The sequence below is a fragment of the Coenobita brevimanus genome, chromosome 1 (assembly GCF_032717465.1).
Source record: "Coenobita brevimanus isolate Jiangsu-jjx chromosome 1, ASM3271746v2, whole genome shotgun sequence".
Taxonomy (NCBI): Eukaryota; Metazoa; Arthropoda; class Malacostraca; order Decapoda; family Coenobitidae; genus Coenobita; species Coenobita brevimanus.
The window spans coordinates 13,148,601-13,164,666 of NC_136954.1; the positions used below are offsets into that span (position 1 = coordinate 13,148,601).

At 42.9% G+C, this 16,066-nt stretch overlaps 1 protein-coding gene across 1 annotated transcript in view; it reads right to left on the reverse strand.

The window, feature by feature from the left end:
- Nucleotides 1-16,066, reverse strand: part of LOC145414574 (glutamate receptor 1-like) — a 576,687-nt gene that overhangs the window by 310,588 nt on the left and 250,033 nt on the right. The gene's annotated exons all lie outside the window — the stretch shown is intronic.

Sequence of the window (16,066 nt, forward strand, 5' to 3'; positions counted from 1 at the left end):
CTGCTTGTCGCAGAAGGCGACTAAAAGGGTTGGCGGAGGGTTAGTGCCCCTTCCCGGAAAACAACTAACTAAAAAGAGAAACAAGAAGCCTCGGACAAGGACTGACCAAACGATGACGACCCAGGACCGGACAAAGGACTTGGTAATGGCAACATGGAATGTAAGAGGAGCGAATGATGAGGTGAAAGAGAGAGAGATTGTCCAGGTGCTTGAGGGTGCGAAAGTTGATGTATGTGGAATAACTGAAACTAAATGAAGAGGAGAAAGTGTGAGAGAATGGGAGTATGGATGGGGTATATGTGCAGGAGTAGGTGAGAATGAGAGGGCAAAGGAAGGAGTATGTATAGTTGTGAGTAAAAGATGGAAGAAGAGCATAAAACAGTATGGATCACTTGGGTCAAGGATTGTGTGGGTAAGATTGAAAGTTGGAATACAAATGTGGGCGATTGTGTGTGTATGCGCCAATGCAAGATCATGCTAGCAGAGTGAGAGAAGAGTTCTGGACAAATGTGGAAGTGTGCATGGAAAAGTTTGGAAGGAATGAGAAAGTGTTTTTGATTGGTGATATGAATGGTAAAGTAGGGAATGTGAAGATGGATGGAATAGTTGGTGAGTGGGGTGTGCCCACTGAGATAGATGAGAATGGCAGTGCGTTAGTGGACATTTGTGCTGGGAGGGGGTTGGTGATAGCCAATACCCTCTTCAGGCATAAAATGATCCACAGGTATACATGGCGAATGATGAGAAGGGTGGGTGGTGAACTGAATGAAAGGAAGGCAATGATTGATTATGTGTGTGTGGATGAAAGGATGCGAAGATGTGTAATGGATGCAAGAGTTTATAGTGGTGGTGGCCAGAATTAGGATCCAAGTAAGATGGAGAAATAGAAGAAGGGAGAGGCGAGAGGAAGGAGTAGTTGCAAGGAGAGTGGAAAGGTTACAAGAGGATGAGAAAAAGGCAGAGTATAAGAGAGAAGTGGAGGAACGATTGGGCAAATATGAATTGGAGCAGATGGGAGACGTGGAAGATGTGTGCAGGATATTTACAGAAGAAATATGTGCAGCATGTGATGTGGTGTGTGGGAGGAAGAGAAGACGAAGAGAGGTGCAAGGAACAGCGTGGTGGACTGAAGAGGTGAGACAGGCTGTGGCATAAAAGAAGAAAGCATACAATGAATGGATGAGAAATAGGGGCGTGGAAGAAGTTGAGAGGCGGAAGAGAGAGTTATATGCAGAAAGAAAGAGAGAGGTGAAAAGATTAGTAAGAGAGAGCAAGAAGAGAGTGGATGAGGAATTTGGAAGGAATTTGAGTGTAAAGTGGAGGGACTGTAAGAAAATGTTCTGGAAAGAGGTGAATAGATTAAGACAGGGTGGAAGTGAAGTTAGCAGGGGAGTGACAGATAAAAATGGTAGATTACTAGTGGAGAAGGGAGAAAAAGTGAGCAGATGGAGAGAACACCTTAAGGAATTGTTGAACATACAGGATGGAAGTAATGCGAGTATAAGTGGCTGGGGAATGGCTGCGAGAAGGAAGGAGGTGAGAAGACAGGAAGAAATCAGTAGGATAGAAGTTGTGGAAGCAATGAAGAAAGTTAAATCGGGGAAAGCCCCAGGAATTGATGGAGTGTGTGGTGAAATGCTGAAGCATGGGGGAGAGATTGTAGTAGAATGGATGTGGAAGATGTGTAGATTGGCCTGGGAGGAAGGTAGAGTCCCAGAGGATTGGAAGTCAGGTATAATTATTCCCTTGTACAAAAGAAAAGGGGAAAAAGAAGTGTGTGGTAATCATAGGGGCATTTGTCTTCTTAGTATAATAGGAAAAGTGTATGGTAGGATACTTATTGACAGAGTTAGAGTAAGAACAGAGGCATTAGTTGGAGAAGAACAGGGAGGCTTTAGGAAGGGAAGAGGTTGTGTAGATCAGATATTCATTCTTAGATCTTTAGTGGAAAAGTTTCTAGAGAAGGGAAAGAAGTTGTATGCGGCTTTCATGGATTTGGTGAAAGCATATGACAGGGTGGATAGACAAGGATTGTGGAAAGTATTAAGAATATATGGAGTTGATGGGAAGTTGTTGAATGTTGTGAAGAGTATATATGATGGTGCTAAGGCTGCAGTGCGTGTGGATGGTGACCTAAGTGAATTTTTCTCTTTGAAGGTTGGGTTGAAACAGGGATGTGTCATGTCTCCATGGTTGTTCAATCTGTACATGGATGGCGTAATAAAAGAGGTACAAGGTAGGGTAGTGGATGTTGGAGTGGCTTTGGTGAGAGAGGATAGTGTTTAGAAACTCCCTGTACTGTTGTTTGCAGATGATACTGTGTTGTTAAGTGAAGACGAAGGAGAGCTGCAAGGCTTGGTGGATGAGTCTGGGAGAGTGTGTAAGAAACGGAATCTAAAGGTGAATGTAGGGAAGAGTAAAGTGATGGTCTTTGAGAGAGGTGAAGTCAGTGAATGTACAGCGAGGTTGGATGGTGAGGAATTAGAAAATGTGAGTCCGTTTAAGTACTTGGGTAGTGTGATGAGTAAGGATGAAGGTTTGGAGGGTGAAGTGCTTGAAAGGGTACAGCAGGGAAGAAAGGTTGCTGGTTCTTTGAAAGCAGTGATAAGAAACAGGGAAGTGAGTATGGAAGTGAAAAAGTTACTACATGACAGTATTGTGATACCAACTCTAACGTATGGAAGTGAAGCTTGGACGTTGTTGGAAAGACACAAGTCAAGAGTGGGAGCAGTGGAAATGAGTTATTTAAGAGGAGCCAGTGGAGTCACATGGAGAAACAGGCTGACGAATGAGGATATAAAGGAGGGTTGTGGTGTGGATGTGGATGTGATAGGAAGCGTTATGAGGAACACACTGAGGTGGTTTGGCCACGTGGAGAGGATGGAGGGTGAAAGACTGACGAAGAGAGTGTATGTAAGTGAGGTGGAGGGGGGAAGAGGAAGGGGGAGGCCGTGGATGAGATGGAGGGATGGGGTGGAGAGGTATAGGAGAGAGGGGTGTGTGAGTTGGGAGCAGGGCAGTGAAATGGCGGGGGACAGGGTGAAGTGGAGGCGTTTGTTTGTGGCCACCCCAAACGGGATTGAGGCGTCTGACAATAGATAGATAGAAGCGTATTTCGGAAGGTGAATATGAGATGGGGAATGTATGAGAGTACAGAGTAAGTGAGAGCATAACTAGAGGGATGTGATGAATACTGTGGTGATAATCGACACTTGTTAACACTCAGATCTCGTGAGGTTTCCCAAACGTAGAGTAAAACCATCCAGCGTTAACCAAAGATAAGTTACTGTGCCTGGTGGTCCAACCTTAATATCAGTGTGTGTGTGTGTGTGTGTGTGTGTGTGTGTGTGTGTGTGTGTGTGTGTGTTTCGAAAATATAAAAGCGTTCCAACCAATATGCAAAATAAAGCAGTCTCCATACATTTTATTGATGAGATCGCTTTGTTATTCGTATTGTCACATTAATATTCAGTCTTTTACATAATTTACTTTTATGGGGTTACAAGTGTGCCCCCTTATCCGTATTTACAAACTCTCGCCTGAACATAAAAAGAATGAAAAATAACAATTGTTCGTCACTGGGCTGAATAAAATAAGTTGTGCATCAGATTGCTTTTATATATACTTCATTTCACTCGTCCATTTACCAAGCTATTCACAGTTCAAACTCTCGTAAAGTTCTGTATAACATTATTTGCATGTACAGTAAGTCGGCATCAAAAGGATTGTCTCCTTTCCTGTTTTTCTCTCCATGGACTATGAAAATCAGTATGGTGAATCCGCAAAGTCCGTGGAGAGAAAAGCATGGGAGATGAGAGGACTTTTGTTGCCGACCGTTCGTTTTCTTCACTCACACAGCTACCAATACTTTACAGCTTATTACCTGTCTTCAGTTTAAATTATAAATATATCTCTGTATATACATTTGTCATCTTTTATCAACCAAACAATTCTCATAAGTAAGTTTTTTTTTTCATGATCATTTCTACACAGCTGATATCTGAAGGAAAAAATGAAAATAGAACAATTTCGATAATAGCTAACTTCACTCCAAGGACGTATCTATACAGAAGTTCGAGTGCTTCTGTGTGGAATATTGTTTAGTCATCACACTGCTAAACAGTCTCCTTCCACTAAGTTCTTGGCCAACAGGAGGCGCCAAACTTGTGACGCTGCTCCTCCAAGCTCTGCCCATTATCCTGATTAACGAATGGGAGTGCTGGTACCCATGATGTTCCATTCATTGGTTCCTTTCACTGTGACCAGCTTCCCACCCACCCCACACACACACACACAACCATCACCATAACCACCATCTTCAAACCACCCAACTATCACCATACCCTTTGCTAAAGTCCCTTCAGCCACGACTAAAACTACTATTGCTACCACTCCCACCACCACAACAGTAAAACCATCAATATCAACAAAGACCATAAAAACTACTGTAATTACTACAATTACAACCGCCACCCCGACCACCAACCGCCACCACCACCACCACAACATGTGACCACCATCACCACACAAGCACAACCACAACAACCACACCAACAGCACCACCACAACTATTATTACCACAAGCATCACCGGAGCTGTCTACATTTATTCCTGTTTCAGTCAATATTTGAAATAATTTTACAAATCACTTCGCTTACTCCAAGTAAAACAAGTTGCGTAAAGCATTCTTAACATCTTTGGTACCATTAATAAGCATGCACACTTGTCCATTAATTGTAAATAATTACCCCACGCGAAAACCATCAAGCTTCTCTCTCTCTCTCTCTCTCTCTCTCTCTCTCTCTCTCTCTCTCTCTCTCTCAACTGACCATTATCGCCCCCCCCTCTCTCTCTCTCTCTCTCTCTCTCTCTCTCTCTCTCTCTCTCTCTCTCTCTCAACTGACCACTATCGCCCTTTCCTTCGCTGTCAATCTGTGTCTAGCAAGCGTACAAGTTTCGACTGGAGAACAGAAATATAAATGGGTAATTCCCTTCTGTCGTCATAAAGGCGAACAAACCAGAGAGGAGCGATTGAAATGGAGGCAGAAAGGAGAGGCAGAGGGAGGAAATGAGAGGAGAAGGAGGATTGGAGGAATAGGTATGGATGGATGAGGAGAAGTGGAGATATTTAAGCTAGGGTGGAAGGGAGTCACCACAAAAACAAGTGAAAGGAGTGGCTGACATGGAAGAAACCAAGGAGGAAGGCAAGGATGAAACCAGGGAGGGAGTGAAGGAAGAAACCAGGGAGGGAGGGAAGGAAGAAGCCAGGGAGGAAGGGAAGGAGGAAAGGATGGGTTACTGTAGGAATAAGGAAGTGTGGGGAGGGAGGAAAAGATATACAAGGATTAAAGGAAAGAAGGATTATCTACAGCTGATGAAAGAGAGAGGCAAGGAAAGAGGAAAAGACGAAGAGAGGTGGTGAAAAAGATGGAAGACAGGCAACAAAGAAGGGTGATACCAAGGATGGAAAGAGGGAAGCAGGGAGGGGTGGAGACAAAGGACGACTAATTTACTGTAAAAGAAACGGAGGGAAGAAGAATGGAAGAGAAAGAAGTAGTATAATGAATGGAGAAAAAAAGTAACTTAGATGGAGGGAGAGACAGAGGGAAAGAAGGAGAGAGAGAGAGAGAGAGAGAGAGAGAGAGAGAGAGAGAGAGAGGAAGGTCTGGAAGTGAGAAAAGGTGGTAATAAAAGTGAAAGGGGCAGCAGGAAAAAAGAATGGAGTAAAAAGTGACAAATGACATGGAAGACATAGGTGAATAGAAGTGATATCAAAAGGGGAAAGATTTAGCAATGGAAACGAGAAAAGGGAGTAAAAGTTATGAGATGATGACAGGGAAGCCAATAAGTATCGCTGGATTTAACTTGGAAGTGTATCATACAAAAGGAAAACGGAAAGGAAAACATATGATAAGAAAAAGAAAAACACGGATATGCTACATAAAACAGCGAACAATGAAGATGTGTGTGTGTGTGTGTGTGTGTGTGTGTGTGTGTGTGTGTGTGTGTGTGTGTGTGTGTGTGTGTGTGTGTGTGTGTGTGTGTGTGTGTGTGTGTGCGCGCGCGCGTGCGTGCGTGCGTGCGTGCGTGCGTGCGTGCATGTGTGTGTGTGTGTGTGTGTGTGTGTGTGTGTGTGTGTGTGTGTGTGTGTGTGTGTGTGTGTGTTTGCGTGCGTGCGTGCGTGCGTGCGTGTGTATGTGCGAGCACTCACGGTTGGAACAATTGTAGTTTTTTTGTTCTAATTAATGCAAAACACATTTTTATTCTCTCCTCAGCTGAGGGAGGATCTGAGGAGCCTAAGTGTTAATACCATCAATATCAACCCTCTGAAGGTCAGTACAACTGTAGTGATCAGTTCTAACATCACACGATTTTACTAAGTTGAAAGGGTCCTAAGAGTGTCGGAGTGAAAGTTCCACACATCTCTGACAGTGGTAGTTGGCCCGTACGAGTATGCTCCCTAACAGATCCGTTGGCACTAACCTGGCCAGAGCGGGACAAGGAGGAAACATTTGGGCCGTAAATGTGACTTTCTATGGAACACTTTTCAGTCATCCGCTTTCCTCTCTCCTCCCTTTGTCACTTTCCCTCTTCATCTTTTCCTTCTCCTCTCCCCCCACTCCCTACTCTTCCTCTTTCTCTCATTATCTCTTCATTTTTTTTCCTTTCCCTCTCCACCTTCACCACTTCCTCCTCTGTCTTCTCTTCCATCAATTTCCATTCCTCCTCTCCCTTCTCCTCATCCGCACCAGCCTCTCCTTCTCCCTCTCTTTTCTCTCACCCTCTCTCCATTCATTTTTTTTGACTCCTTTCACCATTTCCTTCCCCAGGTTCTACTCTCCCACTTCCTCTTTCCTCCTCTCAATCTGTCACCATTTCTCCGTTCCTCCTCCTCCTCCTCCTATATCTCTTAATTTTTCTTTTCTCTTCCGCCCCACCTCTTTCCCCTCCCTCTCTAATCTCCCCACCACAACCACGTTCCCCTCTCTCTATCAGCTTCCCCTCTCCTTCCATCTTTACTAACCTTATTAGCTGTATTTTTCGTCCCCTTCATTGCTATTTCCCTTATTCCCACCCTGTTTCTCCCCCCCACCTCCTCCCCGCCTTTCTACCCTCATCTTCCTCTCACGTCCTCTCTCCATCCCAACCGCTTGTCTCCTCCACCTTCTCCTCTCCTTTACTCTACCCCTCTCTACCTCATCAACTTCCTCCTTTCCCTCACTCTCTCTGCCCTAACTCCCCTTCTATAATCACACATTCATTCATCCCCTCTCTCCTCTTCCCCTCATCCCCAATATCTCTTACCTTCTCTTTCTTTCAAGTTTCCTTGAGTGTTAGTGAAAGCTGCCTCTTCTCTCTCTCCTGCTCCCTTCCTTTACATTCCCCATCTTCTCCTCTTCTACTTCTCCTCACTCCCTCTCTACTCATCAGCTATTCCTTCCCCTCTATGCAAACTTGTCTCTCTCCTTCCCCTATTCTCTCCCCCTCCTCTCCCTGCCCCTTTCCCTCATTCCCTCTCTACCTCCACCTCCTTCCCCTTCTCTGTTAGCTCCTCCTCTCTCCATCCATTCCTTTTCTCTGTCCGAAATCGCTCCCTGTTTCATCCACCTTCCTCCCTAACTCCACCTCCCTTTCCAACTCCATCTCCTTTTCCAATCCACCTTCCTCTCAAACTCAACCTCTTTCTCAAATCCAACCTCCCTCTCAGACTCAACCTCCCTCTCAAACACAACCTCCCTCTCAAACTCCAACTCCAACTCCCCCTCTAACTCAACCTCTTCCTCTAACTCCACCTCCCCCTTGCTTCACCTCCCCCACTAACTCCCCCTCCCCCTCTAACTCCACCTATCTAAATTACTCTCCTTGCCTTCACTCACTCACCTCCTCCGTCCCCCTTTCCTCCTCCTCCTCTCTTGCCCACCTCTCTACCCCATCCTCCTTCCTTTCTTTCTACTACCTCCCACTTCCCTCCATCTCTCCTCTCCCTTCTCCTCCCCTCTTTCCCCTCACCCTCCCTCTTCCCCTCTCTATATCCCTTTACTCACTGATATCAGCTTCCTCTCCTCCACTCTCTCTCTCCCCTTACCTCATCGGCTCCTCCTTCCCATCTCTCTCTCGAATTCATCTTTCCATCACCTCCCTCTCGTCTCCTCTCCATCTTCTTTACTGACATTAATATTTCCTCTCTCTCTCTCTCTCTCTCTCTCTCCTAATTCATCCCAGTCAACTTCCTATCCTCCTCTCCCATCTCTACCCACATTCCCTCACTCTCTCACTTCCCCTTACTCCCCCACTTCATCCCATAATCAATCTCCCCAACCCAGACTCAATCCTCCTCCTCCCCACTTAATGATTCTCACTCTGGTGTTTCAGCCATTTGGGTTATTATTGTTTTTCTTAGCCTCTTCCTTTTTTTTCACTGTCACTTCATTTTTTTGCCAGTCCCTTCCTTTTCGCATTATCTGATATAATTATTAATCAATCTTCCCATCTCCTTTCTTAATTACAATAGTCTGTCTCCAGTGAAGTTTTCTTAGTTACTTTCAATGCCTCCTTGACTTTCCCTTATCGTCGTATCTTCTTTTTTTTTAATATACTATTCCTCTTTCAGTACCTTTTTTTTTTTTTTTTTTTTTTTTGCCATTATCCGTTACCTATAGTCTCTCTAACGATCTCAATAATTCCTTTTCAGTTATCATATATGGTGTCATTATTTTAGCTTATCATTCCTTTCCCAACCATTTTCTCACCTGACTTAACGATTACCTCTTCCTCATTTTCCTCTAAGCCTATGTATCTATTCGCCATTCCAGCTTACAACTCCTTTTCCACTTAGTTTCTCACCTGATTCCCTGATTATTTCTTCCTCATTTTCCTCTACACCTGCGGATTTATTCCCATTGATCATGTTCTGACAGGTACTAAATTTTACAATTTATTCAATAAGTCGTGAGAAAGGAACACTACCTTGAAAAGTGTAGGCTGAGTTACATTCTAGGTCGCTTTGAAGATTCCCTAACATCAATTCCTTAGCGATTTATTCTGCACATTACCGTTCACCATCCACAAAAAAGTTACTGATGCAAACTATTGGAGGTAATGAAACAGTATAAATAACGGAAAGTTATGTGATATAGAAAAATAAATAAATAAATCGCTGAGGAAGAGGTGCTACGAAGCCTCCAATGCCACCCACAATACTCCCCAACATTTGACCAGGCTCGTATTGTGAACAGCTAAAGAGACAAGCAAGCAACTCTTCTCTATACTACACGGTTTTTACTTTAACTTGACCGAAAATTGTCATATCTCTATATTGAATATTGAGTTGGAACAAGAGGTAATCACTCGAATTTGATGCTGGTCACAATGAAGTGCTATGGACAGGGAGTAGGCTCGTTGCGTTGTAGTTTTCAGCCGCTGAGCTACGTAAAATAAGCTGCAAAAGGATGAAAACCTGGGCCAAGTTTAAGCAAAAAGAATATAACTTATTTTTGTAGCCTATGCGGTGTTCAAATGTTATTCATGGAATTAATACCAGTATTACAAAGGTATTAATAACAGACAAGAGAATAGTAAAGCGCAATAAGAAAATAATGTCACTAAGTCAAGGTGGTAGCGACTTTCATTAACCAACAAGAATACGAGTCAGCATCGGTCAGCTTACTCTCACCCCACACACAATTTACACTTATTTTGCTCTCTCTCTCTCTCTCTCTCTCTCTCTCTCTCTCTCTCTCTCTCTCTCTCTCTCATCAGCCACAGAATCATCTTTCCCTGAGAGAGAGAGAGAGAGAGAGAGAGAGAGAGAGATTGTAAGACAGACTGTGGGGGAAAGGATGAATTAATGAGAAGGGGAAACGCGTCAGGAGATGCTAACAAGAATGAGAAGACGAGGAAAAGTAAGAAGGAAGGAGGATGAGGAAGAAAGGAAAAGGAAATAACTGCACGAAAATTTTGTTTAAGAAAGGGAGGGTGAAGAAGAGGGGAAAAGGTAAAAAAATGGACTAAAAAGAACAATGAGGATGAGGACAAGAAACCACAAGAGGAAAAGGGTGAAGAAATCTATAACCAATATAAAAGGAGAAAAGTTGCCCAGAAAGGAAGCCTGGAGGAGAGGAAGAGAAACTGAGAGAAAAAGTTGAGGTGAGAGAAAGAGAGGAAATTCACACATCAGAAGTGAATGATAACTTACACTAAAGATCTAACTAAAATGTGTGAGGAAAAGAAAGAGATGGACGGAAGAGAATTATAAGAAAAACTAAAAAGAATGTGAATCCGTCGCAAAGGAGAAAAAATGTAGGTAAATGGAAAGACACATAAGACAGATAGAGATTGCTAAACATAAAATACATAAATATAAAAATATACCTCAAATTAATAACCAAATAGACAATCACAAGCTTGCAATCACTCATACTTAGAAATATAAACAGGCTATACATATATACAGACAAACTCTAGTCAGACAGGTAAGACAGCCAAATGCTGATAGATACTGGACAGACAGACGGCCAGATAGTCAGATAAATAGGCAGACTTCCATCTTTTCACTGTACCCAATGTTCGAACTTGATATTTCAATTTCAAGAGTCGTATAATATTCTTCCCAATCTTTTTCATTACTTAGGATTCGTGCCCCAACATCTTGTACAACCAGACTGACAGAGACAGCCGGACAGGCAGAGACAGGCAGACCGACGGACTGACAGACAATGCAAGAGATTATAAAACAGAGGTTCTCATTTTATATTCAGTCCAAATCCTGTTGTACATTTGATCGAGATTTAATTCCTTCTATAAGCCCCCAAATACACAGACACAAATAAGTTACATATGACTGGCTGACAAGACTGATATAAATAGACAGACAGACAAACTACATTTGATAAACAGAAAAAACAGATAGACAGACAGACAGGCAGAAAGACATAGATACAAATATACAGACAGACAGACAAATATACAGTGAGACACTAACCCACAGAATTCTTTCCAAATCTTATTCTATCTTAATTATCTGATACTTTTTGCAAACCTCGAGACTAATTGACAGTGAGTTACCGACAAACAGATATAGATATAGACAGACAGACAGATAACATAGCATGATACAGACAGACACACAGACAGACAGACAGGTATATGCGGGAAAACAATCATGCTTAAACAGCGGAAGACTCGTTTCCCGTTAAAAAAATAAAAAATAATAAAAATCGCAAAATGTTCTCCAAACATTTTTATATGCTTAACAGATAATAATTATAATTACCGAAAGGAGAATGTACAGTAATATTTTATCCCCCCCGCTGCCTCTTGTTCTACTTCATACCAACGCTCTTTGCCACACCCACACGCCTTTATATCTGACTTGACTGACCTTAAAACCGCAAGTATATATAGTATCTGGGACTGGTAACTAGAGTCACCTTTATCAGACTCTTCTTCATTAAGGCCTTTGGAATGATCTTACAGTCCAAGAAATGTTAGAAGACGAGTAAGTAACCACCAAAAGACGTGCGCAAAGCCAATCAACACCCAAACAACCCTTCCAATACAGGCATGTTTATCTGGCACTGAACGCGGTAATGATGCGACTCAAGTTCGATTCGAAGAAGCCCTTTAACCTATTCAATCTGCAACTTGTTTCATACGAGCCACAAATACAAGCAAATCTATGTAATGACGTAAAAGAAACAATCATCGTGAATTATCATGCACTCACAAATGATCCCTCTCTACTCTTTTCAAATTCTTACTCAATATTCCGTTCTCACACTGAATCCCTACCTCAATGTCACCAAAGCGAGAAAGACAGACATACGCAGAGAGACACACAGACAAATATGGAAAATTAATGCCTGATATAAATGGAAAAATAAAACAGATAAATATATTGGTAGACTATTCTTCTCCCAAAATCTTATAAACTCTTGCCTCGTCCCATGTGCCCTGCGTCCTGTCAGTAACATTTCAACATGGCGGAAATCAGGGAACAAGCAGAGAGTTTTTCGTCTCTGATGAAACCCTCGACTGGCTCTGAGTGATTGAAAGACAGGAAGTGGAGAGAAAGGAAGAAGAAGAAGAAGAAGAAGAAGATTGACGACGACGACGACGACGACGACGACGACGACGATGATGATGATGATGATGAAGAAGGAGAGAGAGAGAGAGAGAGAGAGAGAGAGAGAGAGAGAGAGAGAGAGAGAGAGAGAGAGAGAGAGAGAGGAAGAAGAGGTGAGACGAAGAAAGAGCGGAAGGGGAAGTGAGACGGAGAGGTGAGAAGAAGAGGAGATGAGAAAAGGAGGAGGCGAGAGGAAGAGGAGGTGAGAGGAAGAGAAGAGAGGAGAAGGGAAGGTGAGACGAGGAGAGGGGGAAAGGGAAGGTGAGAAGAGAAGAGAGGGGAAGGGAAGGTGAGAAGAGAGAGGGGAAAGGAAGGTGAGAAGAAGAGAGAGGGGAAGGGAAGGTGGGAAGAAGAGAGAGGGAATGGGAAGGTGAGAGGAGGAGAGAAGGGAGGGAAGGTGAAAATAGGAGAGAGGGGAGGGCAAGGTAACAAGAGGTGAGAAGAGAAGACGAGTGACAGGAAGAGTGGGAAGGGGAAGAGCAGGTGAGGGAGATGAGGAGAGGGAAGAGGAGGAGGAATTGAAAGGTAGGAAGAAGAGAGAGGGGAATGCGAGTAATTGTGAGGTATATGGATGGGGGAGTGGAGGAGGAAGTAATGGAAGCAGGCGAGGGGATGAGTATGAGGAAACATTTCAGGAAAGAGCAAAGTACGAAGAGAAATAGGAAGTTTTATAGAGGCGGAAGAAAGGACAAGAGGGAATGAATGCAGTGATTATCTATCCTTCATGGGGATGAACAGACATAAAGCACATGAATGATACTCAATTATATTTGTTCCACGAGAAACTGCGTCAGAGACTTTTCGAACACTACAGAAGTATTTTATTTAGCAACGTTATTAGTTAGTATTTGCTGGATAAAGTGAGTGTATTGTGGTAGTAGTTGCAACCTCAGGCTCATCTGAAACGTGAACTCACTGGACAGCAGGATTAAGTTGCCCTCCACCCGCAGTCAAACATTCTCCTTCGGTAGATAGCGAAGTTGTTGGGGGATATTTGTAATAACCGGGCAACTGGACAGCCTGGTTGTATCGGTGCCACCACATGAAGGCGTCCCTCTCCAGCACCGGCTCAAGGAGTAAAGCAATCATTCAAGATGCAGAACACAGCTAGTGAATACAGTCGTCTGGAAAATGCAAGAATAAAGCAAACCCCTTCAATCCAATGCCATAATTTTTCTTTACTACTTACAATTGTGTTAACGTTGGAGAAAATATAGTGACGGGGTTAAAAGCAATCACCTAATAATCCCTTTACCATCTGATTCCTATCCCTGTGCTGAATAAAACCGTTGAAGGTAGGAAGACCATGCCAAAAATTGTCAAACTACTGATGGAGGTTAAATGTGTGAACGTGAACCCAGTAGACTGCAAACTGACTCTCCTCCTTTTGCGGGCTAGAGAGGGAGTTGACAGGTGTTTGTAAAACCGTGTAGCGGAGTTGCCCTGTTATTCTGATGCCACAACGAGAAGGCATCCATGCTCTGGACTTGAAAGGGGTGAGACAAGTATTTTCATAAGGTGCACAGAATACCCGTAAATGATTTCGTTACCAAATGTCTAACTACGAGTATACTACATTAACTTGGAGTAAAACTGCCATCTGTCCATCTTGAATGCCGAGTTGCGGCAATAAACTGACACTCCAATATGGTGCTAGTCATGAAGTGCCATGAGAAGGATGTACAACCACAGCATTGTCTTTCTGCCAATGACCAATGTTGAAGAAGCCCCTCCCCCACCCCCAAAAACAAAAGAAAGACAAGAAAACCCTGGCCAAGCTATAAAATCAGTATAGGCACAACTGGTAACGAGTAATTCATGCCGACTTGCGCTGCTCACTGCATGAAAATAATAAACGTCATGATAAAGTCTACACACCGCTACGATGATGACGCTAATTTTACACTGCTACTCTCTAATTATTTTATTCAATTAAGAAGGGTCTATGATAGTGACAAGGTTAGAAACTGCCTCCATTAGCTCCTGAGATTCAACAGAGATTTCCTTTTAGTCTTGCTACTACTAGACGATTCTGTTGCCACTTAGGATCTTTAGCAGTGAAAGGATTAATGAAGGCTGGATCTTACCTATGAAAGTTTCAGTAACAAGACGTCTTTCCTCATCTTATTACTATCCCTAGATTTGTTTTTTTCTGCACCAGACTCTGGACATAGGCTACAAAGTCCATTTCCAAGGTCCATTAGTCCAGCTACGATATACCACCAAACGATTGATCCCCAGCGACCCCTACAAGTCCCTTAACACTTTGGCACTAATATCCATCATCTGTTTATGTACGCTACGAAATTTCACATGGTAATACAGGTAGTGGTGGTTTTATGGGGAATTCGTGATGCCATCAGGAAGAGCAATGAATATGCTGATAATCTGTTATGTTTTGTTTTGTTTTTGTGTTCCTTCCTTAAAACCATTCCCCTATTTTCTCTCCCATATTCTTCTCAAAGTCTCCTCTCATTATCCTCCTCGTGAATCTCATTATCATTCATATTACTCAGATGCTCTCACATTTCACTCATCTTTTTTCACTCTTGATCCTTTATTTTTCATATTTTTTCTTTCTTTCATCTCCCTCTCGACAATACATTACCCTCTCATAGGCTAATCCACCTCAAATTTTTCATTTCACTTTCTTCTCTTTAATCACATGCCTTTCCTAATGTCCCTTTCACATTTTCCTCTCTTTCAATTCTTTTCATTTCTTCCTTTCTGCCTCTCTTCATTGCCATGTTTATCCACATTAACTCGTACCCAAAGGATTCATTAAGCTCCCATTTAATACTAAACTCAAGCTTCTGGGGCACATGGAACGGAACTAGTGGATAAATTATAGTGTACAAGAGTAAGGCAATGGATAAAGTGGAAAGGCATAGGGTAGGAAGGCCACTATTACTCTTTCTTGCCACTACATCATCCCTCGCAGACAGCCTCGTGGTGAAGGAGTGAATGTCAGTAGTACGCTATTACATTATCAGCAGCCATATCTTAGGCCTCCTATACCGGTCGCGTTGGCCAGTTTCTCTTGTGCCCCGCCCCCTTTGCCACGCCCACTTACCCGTCGGCCCGAGTAGGAGTTCTGAGCCAGTCTTTGCCGTGCCAATGCTGGGTAAACATGTCAGGCGCTCTCGCTAATCGAAGCAACAAAACTTGCTTAAAACCTTAACTGCAATGATACCTTTTCCATTTAACTAGGAAATGTTTTGTAGTAAAGGATGTTGGAAAAAAAGTACCAAGGAACGTCATCGGCCTGAAAGGTTTGTAAAGTAACGAAAGTTCCCTCTATGAAAACAAAAAGGTACATATTCTACAAAGAACTTAGTGTTTTAACATTTTTCCTTAAATATGGTATCCACACACACACATAAAACCCTTTTCTCTCTATAAGATTTCACTGACTTCACGTGTATAGAATGAGATATCTCATTTCGAAGCGAAGCCAGTGACATTTCGTTTTCCTACTTCTATGTTCAAACCTCTGATATTAAGGAATTACACAGGGAAAATTACAATATGGTTATGATACTGTGGTAACTTACCAGCCATGACAAATAGGTGACTTAATATGTTTAACAGTAATAGTGGCACAGCTGCGATGTGTTATTGCCAAGCTCCGAACTTTCTTGGCGGCAATCAGCTGCAGTCATGGGAGGAGGCAGGTTGGTTCTTTTCAAACATTTTGATTCAGGTACCAAATTTTAGTGCTACCTTTGTCATAAAGAAATGAATTCAAAGTCTATCTATCTATCTATCTATCTATAGCCCGACGCCCTAATCCCGCAAAGGGTGGCCGCAGACAAGACAAAACGCCTCCAAGTCGCTCTGTCACCCACCATTTGACTACCCTCCCCCAACTCACCCCCTTCCTCATATACCTCTCTACTCCATCCCTCCACCTCATCCTCGGTCTACCCCTCCCTCTCCCTC